The following is a 7,960-nucleotide window of genomic DNA, read 5'->3' as shown; positions in this document are numbered from 1 at the left end:
TTTGTCTGTATGTCTACCCGTGTCTGTCAGTATGACAATAAACTGAAGCGATTCTATATATAGAAGTCTGCAACAAATTGCATGAGGAGGCGAAACTGTGGAACTCCTTTCAGTTTCAGTTTCAGTTTCACTTTCTCAAGGAGGCGTCACTGCGTTCGGACAAATCCATACACGCTACACCACATCTGTTGAGCAGATGCCTGACCAGCAGCATAACCCAACGCGCTTAGTCAGGCCTTGAGTGCATGCTTACATATTTGTGTACCTATGAAAGTGGATTTCATTTTACGTAATTTCGCCATAGGACAACACTCTCGTTGCCATGGGTTCTTTTTCAGTGCGCCAAGTGCGTGCTGCACACGGGACCTCGGTTTATCGTCTCATCCGAAAGACTAGACGCTCAGTTTGATTTTCCAGTCAAACTTAGGAGAAAGGGCGAGAGCGGGATTCGAACCCACACCCTCACGGACTCTCTGTATTGGCAGCTGAGCGTCTTAACCATTCTGCCACCTTCCTCCTACAAAAGGAATGCCAACAGCACCCGGTGTTCCCAGGCGGTCACCCTTCCAAGTACTAACCGGGCCCGACGTTGCTTAACTTCGGTGATCGGACGAGAACCGGTGTTTTCAACGTGGTATGGCCGTTGGCGGAACTCCTTTCATGGTCAGTAACTGAAAATATTCATGCGTGAGTGACATAGATTTTTTTCTGCAAATACTGTACTGATGTTTAGTGTTGTTGTTGTCATTACAGTATTGTGGAAGTGTAGATTAAAAACTGAAGAAAAGAAAAATAAAACTGCGAAGTAAATAGTGCGTGTCCACGTGACCACAGAACACAAGGTTCTCGTTAAAGAATGTATTTAGCTGAAATGAAGCATGATGCTATCCGAAGACCCATTTTCATCAATTCGGCGATCAATAGTTTTGAAGTATTGTTAAGGATGACGAGCTCTCGGCTCCATACCATCTTTCTGTTTAAGAAGAAGAAGGGGGGAAAAAAGGAAGGAAGGAAGGAAAAAGAAAGAAAGAAATCGAACTGCGAGATCATGTAATTTTAATTTCATTATCTATCTTTACTGCCAGAGACTTTTAAAGTGGGTTTTATCTCTCGTGACGTGTTCGGACGAACACATGAAATACGACTGATGTCAGCCGGTCTGTATAAAACTGCAGCCGTGGAGGTATCCGTGTCATAAAACAGAAACTAACATATGTTTTTCATTATTATAAATAAAAAAAAAAATAAAAAAAATCAATGGAAAATTGAAACATCAAAGTCACATTTAGGAACTACCTAAGAAAAGATAAAAATTAAAAAAGGATAACCTCCCAGCAAATATAGGGACATGGCGTTTAATGGATGACACCAAGTCCTCCTTTACCATGATGATAATGATGATGACGGTTGTGATTCTGATGGTGATGATGATAATGGTTATGTTGATGATTGTGGCAGGGGTGGTGGTGATTATGATGATCAGTGATGGCGTTGATGATGGTGGTGATTATGGTGATGATGTTGGTGATGAAGATGATGGTGGTGGTGGTTGTGGTACTGGTGGGGTTGAAGATAATGATGATGATGATGATGATGATGATGATGATCGAGGGTGGTGGTGGCCTAAACAGTATCCCCACCAAGTAATAGCGCCAAGCAAATGTGAATTTGTGTGTGTGTGTGTGTGTGTGTGTGTGTGTGTGTTTAAGGGGAAATCAGTCATTATCTTCATCGGGATGACTCGACCACATGCTGAGTCCATCATTTTGTGTCTGCAGTGTTAATTGTATTTGGCTGTGTTCGTTCTTGTCTGTCACTGATTCTAAAACAAAGACAAGACGAAATTGGGTGTTGAAGTTGTCGGTGTTGTTTGCTTACTTTCGTATTGATATACAGTCTTTTTAAAAAAAATTTTAAAATCAGTTCAGTTACTCAAGGAGGCGTCAAAGCGTTCGGATAAATCCATATACGCCACACCACATCTGTTTAGCAGATGCCTGACCAGCAGCGTAACCCAACGCGCTAAGCCAGACCTTGAGAATCAAACATGTGGTGCTCCGGTGGACAGCACTGACGGCCAGAAGGCAAACCCATCAGCCACGGTTTGATCGGGTAACTTAATTAATGCTGATGTTACTGGGCCTGTTTTTAGTTCCCATTTGTTATTGTTGTTGATGGTGGTGGTGTCTTTTGATTTTTTTTTGTTATTAATGTTGCTGGTTTGTTGTTGCTGTTGGGTTGGGTTTTTTTTGTTTTTTTTTCTTCACTCAGGTTTGATAATCTTTTCACGGGACTTTTATTTTATTTTAATTTATTAATTTATTTATTTATATTTTTTTTGACGGAGAAATGTACCCCTACCTTCACTCCCACCCCACGTGCATCCAGCACCACTCCTCCTGGCCCAGGCCGCGTGATGTCGTCTGGGGCATACATACATACATACATGCATATATATATATATATATATATATATATATATATATGTGTGTGTGTGTGTGCGTGCGTGCGTGCGTGCGTGCGTGTGTGTGTGTGTGTGTGTGTGTGTGTGTAAGACTGATGATTATTATTTTCTCATTTTCTCCATACGCAGAAACACGCGCGTGCAAAGTGCATGGAGGTTTGCTTCGAGAGATCGTCAACAGAAGAAAGGGAGGGAGATAGGGTGGAGGTGGCAGCTTGTGGCGATGGCGATGGCGATGGAGGGTGGGGCGCGGCGCGCGCGCGTGGGGTGTGGGGGTGGTGGTGGTGGTGGTGCAGCTCTTGAACAAGGGGTCAGCAGAAGGACAGTAATGTTTCTGTATTGATTTTTTGTTTGTTTGGTTTTCCTTTCACTGACGCATCTCATCAGCTTCTGCTGCTGCTGTTGCTGCTCAGCTCCGCTCTGGATGTGTGAATGTGTGTCTGCATGTTTTACATTTATTTGCTTATTCATCATCATTGTTGTCCTTTTTTTTCTTTAAAAAAAAAAAAAAAAAAAAAAAAAAAAAAGCGCTTTGAGTTGACTTAATCAAGATTCTGCGCCTTATAGATATTATTATTATTATTAGTAGTATTTTTATGTATTTATCTATGATTTTATTTTATTTATTTATTTTGTTGTGTTGTTGTTATTTTATTTTATTTCTATTTATTTATTTATTATTATTATCATTATTATTTTCTTTTCTTTTTTTTCTTAAGGCCTGACTAAGCGCGTTGGGTTACGCTGCTGGTCAGGCATCAGCTTGGCAGATGTGGTGTAGCGTATATGGATTTGACCGAACGCAGTGACGCCTCCTTGAGCTACTGATACTGATACTGATACTGCAATGGCCCAGTGGTACAAACGCATGTCCCTACGAACGGCGAGCTAGAGAATGTGAGCGCAATGGATCGAATCCGACCCAGACACTCGCCAGTATTTTCAACCCCACCACCGCTGCGTGGTGGTGGTCTGGACGCTAGTCATTTGGATGAGACAATAAACCAGTCGAGGCCCTGTGTGTGACACGTACTGTGTGCAAGTGAAAGAAACCTGCGGTGACAAAAGACTGAGCTATTCTTGGCCCAGTTCTGTAGGAAAATCCACATTGATGGGGAGAGGGGGTGGGGGTAAAGAGGTGGGGGGTTCGGTGGGGGATGGGGGGGGGGGGGGTAGGGGGCTAGGGGGAGAGTGACAGTGACTGCACTGTAGCTTACCCTGGGGACAGCATTTCGTATTTTACACAGAGGAATCTTCTGTTGAAAGAGTACTACACTACACTACACTACGATGCGATATTATACCACACCATGTCCAAACCATACCATACCATAACATGACAATATAATACAATACAAAACAACACAATATAATCCGTAGCAATTACAAGGAAATATTGATGGTATTACGTAGCCTTTTCTTTTTTTCTTCTTCTTCTTCTTCTTTTCTATGATTTTTTTTTTCTCAAGGCCTGACAAAGCGCGTTGGGTTACGCTGCTGGTCAGGCATCTGCTTGGTAGATGTGGTGTAGTGTATATGGATTTGTCCGAACGCAGTGACGCCTCCTTGAACTACTGAAACTGAAACTGATTAGATCGTTCATTTATTATTATCCTTTTTTTATTTTTTATTTTTTTAGGTCAGGTGTTTGGCTACGGGTGGTCTTCATGTGTTGGTGACCATCATTCCGGCAGCGTTCATCAGCACAGAACAGTTTTGTCCGTTGAACTGTGAGCGAGCATACGCACGTAACGTGCTTTCGAGTGAACATGCACAAGCGCACACACATATGAACACACATACATACACATGCATATATATATATATAGACACACACACGCCCTTCCTGCCGCGCGCACGCACACGTCACACACACACACACACAAACACACACACACACCCAACACACACACTGTGAAACGCAAATTCGTCTTATGTCACTATAAGTTGAAAAAAAAACAAAAAAAACAAAAACAAACAAAAAAAAAAAAAACCCAGAAAACTGAAGACAACTACATCACACATCACATACACGCACGCACACACATGGATGCCGCTCTGGTCTTTTTGGGAAACTGACAAATAAGCACGCAAACAAAAGAACAAACGAACGGACGGACGAACAAACGATACACAAACAAATAAATGAATAAAGAAATGCATGTTGAATAATAATAATAATAATAATAATAATGTGACCAAGCGCTATGCTTGCTCCAATATTTGCCTCACGCACAAGCTGTATTGCCTCACGCACAAGCTGTACTAGCTTGCCTCACCCACAAGCTGTATTAGCAGACGACGTTTTTCTCTCCTTACCCGCGCACAGAATGTGTGACGTCACTCTGCTTACATCATTTTGTCCTCGCCAGACACCTGCTCACAGCTCGCCCAATGTCGCATCGCAGTACGTCATTGGCTGAGAAGAAACTTGTGTTTCTGTTCCACCGTAATTAATTAATAACTCTTTTGTCAGATCAGTAAACTGCTAGTATTATATACTGGCAGAATCGTCTTAATTCCATCTTTAAATCTATTCCATTTATGTTCGCCTACGTGAAACTGATTTAACGCAGTTTGTAATTTTCAGCGACGAGCTCGTTAAAACTGACCCTGTTCAGGTGACTTAAATTAAGATGATAAATTCATCTTAAATAACCAACACTTCATTTTATACTCATTATAAAGTAGGTGTTGAGCTCTTTCTTTTGCAACTTATCCGACGTAAATCGGTTCAGGAATCATTTAGAAATCTGTCACTGAACACCTTTAAACAAACACAATTGTCATCGGATTCTCCGTGATTAGTGACGATCTGCTCGCAGCTCACGTGACGCACTTTGCGGTCCGCTAAACTTGCATAAATTGGCACAGTGGATGATGAGTGGTCATTTCATACCTGGTCAGTCATCTGACCAGAGCCTGCTCTCCCTCTCTCTTGCTGTGTCGCGGGAAGTGTGTCGTGTGTGTTCTCACAACGGCTGACACCTCGCTACGTATCCCTGCACTGTCTTCTCTTAGCTGTCTTCTTCTCATTATTTCTTCTTCTTAGTCTTCTTCTTTCAGAATATTGTAAATAAAATAGAAAAACCCATTTGTGACTGGCCTCTATATGTTCCTGGCCTGTGCGTGGGATCTTGTCTATCCTTTCAATTGATCATATTTAGTTAAGTCTTTTGTGCCGTACCCTTGAATAACCACTCGGAGCACGGCTACAATAATAATAATAATAATGTCATCAGCAACAGCCCGACAACTGACTCATACCGCTTGCCAGCAACATGTGTGATACAAACGAAACGCTTTACTTCACAACAGGCACTGACAGACACTGGATTGTTTTTCATTAAATTAACATACTAGGTACGCTTGCACTCGAAGCTGAAAAGAACAACAGAACTTCCAGTTTTATTATTTATTTATTTATTTTATTTTTTATTTTTAGGTGTTTTTTTTTTTAAAGCAGACTGAGAGAGAGACAGAGACAGAGATGTCGACGATGACAACGACGTACGAAGATGATGATGGAGACGACAACAATGACTTTTTGTGATGATGAGGGGGTGGTTAATGATGATGATGATAAGGAAGAAGAAGAAGAAGATGATGATGATGATGATGTTACATACTCAGTATGATAACGAAGACGACGACTATCGTTCACGTGCTTGAACTGAGACGACGTTCTGCACGCAGATGAAGACGAGGACGATAACGACGACGACGACGCCGATGATGATGATGATGGCGACGACAAAAGCATTGCGTTATGATGGCCAACAGTGGTGGTGATGATTACAATGATGACAATTGTGAAAACGGTGATTATGACGATAGCGGAAGTGACGAGAAGACGGATGACGAGAGGATGATGACGGTCATTGATTGACGACGATGAAAAATTCCGACAGAAAATCTATCGGTCACAACCCAGGGTAAGGTGATGACTGGGGCAGTTCTGGTGTCAATGTAGTGGATGAGGGAGGTGACCCCCCGCCCCCCTCTCTCTCTATGCCTTAAAAAAAAAAGAAAAAAAAAGATGTAGATTTGCAACGAGGACAGACTGGGAGAATAGGCTATGCACATGCCTAAAATATTAATCCTTGAATAAAAACGTTTTGGGTTCTGAGTTCTCTCTCTCTCTCACACACACATACAGACAGAAAAAGGGTATAGTCCACAGAGAGAGAGAGAGAGAGAGAGAGAGAGAGGGGGGGGGGGGACAGTTAGACGAACAGGCAGAGAAGGAGAAAGTTTCCGACCCGAAGCCACAGTCTGTTGTGCAGTGTCTGGACTTTTTTTTTCTTTTTTTTAATAACTTTTAAAAAAATACATTTTAAATTATGCCCTCACTCTTTTTGTCTTGTTTGTCACGTTTTCTGTCCATGAAAATATGCAGCGCACACGCGCTCGCGCATGTGTGTTGTTGTTGTTGTTGTTGTTCTTTTTTAAGTCACTGATTGTTCCATTCTGTGGATGATAGGAAGCTGTCCCACAGACTAAACATATTTCATTCTGATTTTGAGATGTATTGGATGGACAGATTTTGAGATGTATTAGATGGACAGAGGAAGACAGAAGGGTGTTGGCAATAGGATGTTGCCTTCAAAATTGAACAGATTGCATTCTGAATCTGAATTCTAAACCTGGGGGAATAAAGAGATGACTCTTCTCTATCTGTCTATCTATCTATTTATCTAGTCTTTCTGTCTGTCTGTCCTTCTGTCTGTCTCCCCGCCGACCTGCCTATCGGACTCTCTCTCCCTCCTTGTCAGCCACGGACACACACACACACACACACACACACACACTAACATGCGCACTAACACGTGTAACAAATCGCTTTGTACATGTGTTGTCGGTGACAATTTTTTATATGGTATTTTGTGTGTGTGTTGATTTTTATGTCCACTTGAAAATGCGGACACTTTATTCACGCAGAAACATAAGGTTCCCATCCGATGTTCTGTTGTGCGATATATTGTGAAGCACGTAAATGCCGTTTTTTAAAACTGTTAATTGTTAATATTAGACCAGTTCCGTTTCTCTGAACTGGTTTATTTTTGCTGATGCCAGTCATTGCTGTTTGACTTGTGGGCCAGAAGCATTCCCGTTGTGAACAGCATCGAGGCAAACTGTAGATAAGGGAGACGCTGGACCACTGCCGTCCCGGGGGAGAGACTACCTGCTGAGGGAGAGCGGCCATGCCAAAAACTACTTGCAACGGCAGTGTTCCACGGCGTCCGTCGGCGCCTAAGATGTGGGCAGCCGTCATTGTAGCGTGTGTGTGAAGTTACTTTTTGTTTATTATTTTTTCAGTGCGTTGGGAAAAACGATTTTTGTTTTTTGTTTTTTGAGTGAGTTGAAAAAAGGAATTTATTTTTTGAGTGAGTTGGGAAATGAACACTTTTTTCTTTCTTTGATTATATATTTATTAATATCATTACGTTAATTAAAAAGTAAAAGAAAATGTGAGTTTGCGTTCTTCAAAAAAAA

At 41.7% G+C, this 7,960-nt stretch overlaps 1 non-coding gene across 1 annotated transcript; it reads right to left on the bottom strand.

The window, feature by feature from the left end:
• Positions 1-529: 529 nt before the first annotated feature.
• On the bottom strand, positions 530-648 carry LOC143290631 (5S ribosomal RNA). The gene has a single exon (XR_013056437.1). It is a non-coding gene; the product is annotated as a 5S ribosomal RNA (ribosomal RNA).
• Positions 649-7,960: the final 7,312 nt, after the last annotated feature.

This window comes from Babylonia areolata, chromosome 15, assembly GCF_041734735.1.
Source record: "Babylonia areolata isolate BAREFJ2019XMU chromosome 15, ASM4173473v1, whole genome shotgun sequence".
Classification (NCBI taxonomy): domain Eukaryota; kingdom Metazoa; phylum Mollusca; class Gastropoda; order Neogastropoda; family Buccinidae; genus Babylonia; species Babylonia areolata.
The sequence above is the reverse complement of the archived record's forward strand: the minus strand, read 5'-3'. Positions and strand labels throughout refer to the sequence as shown.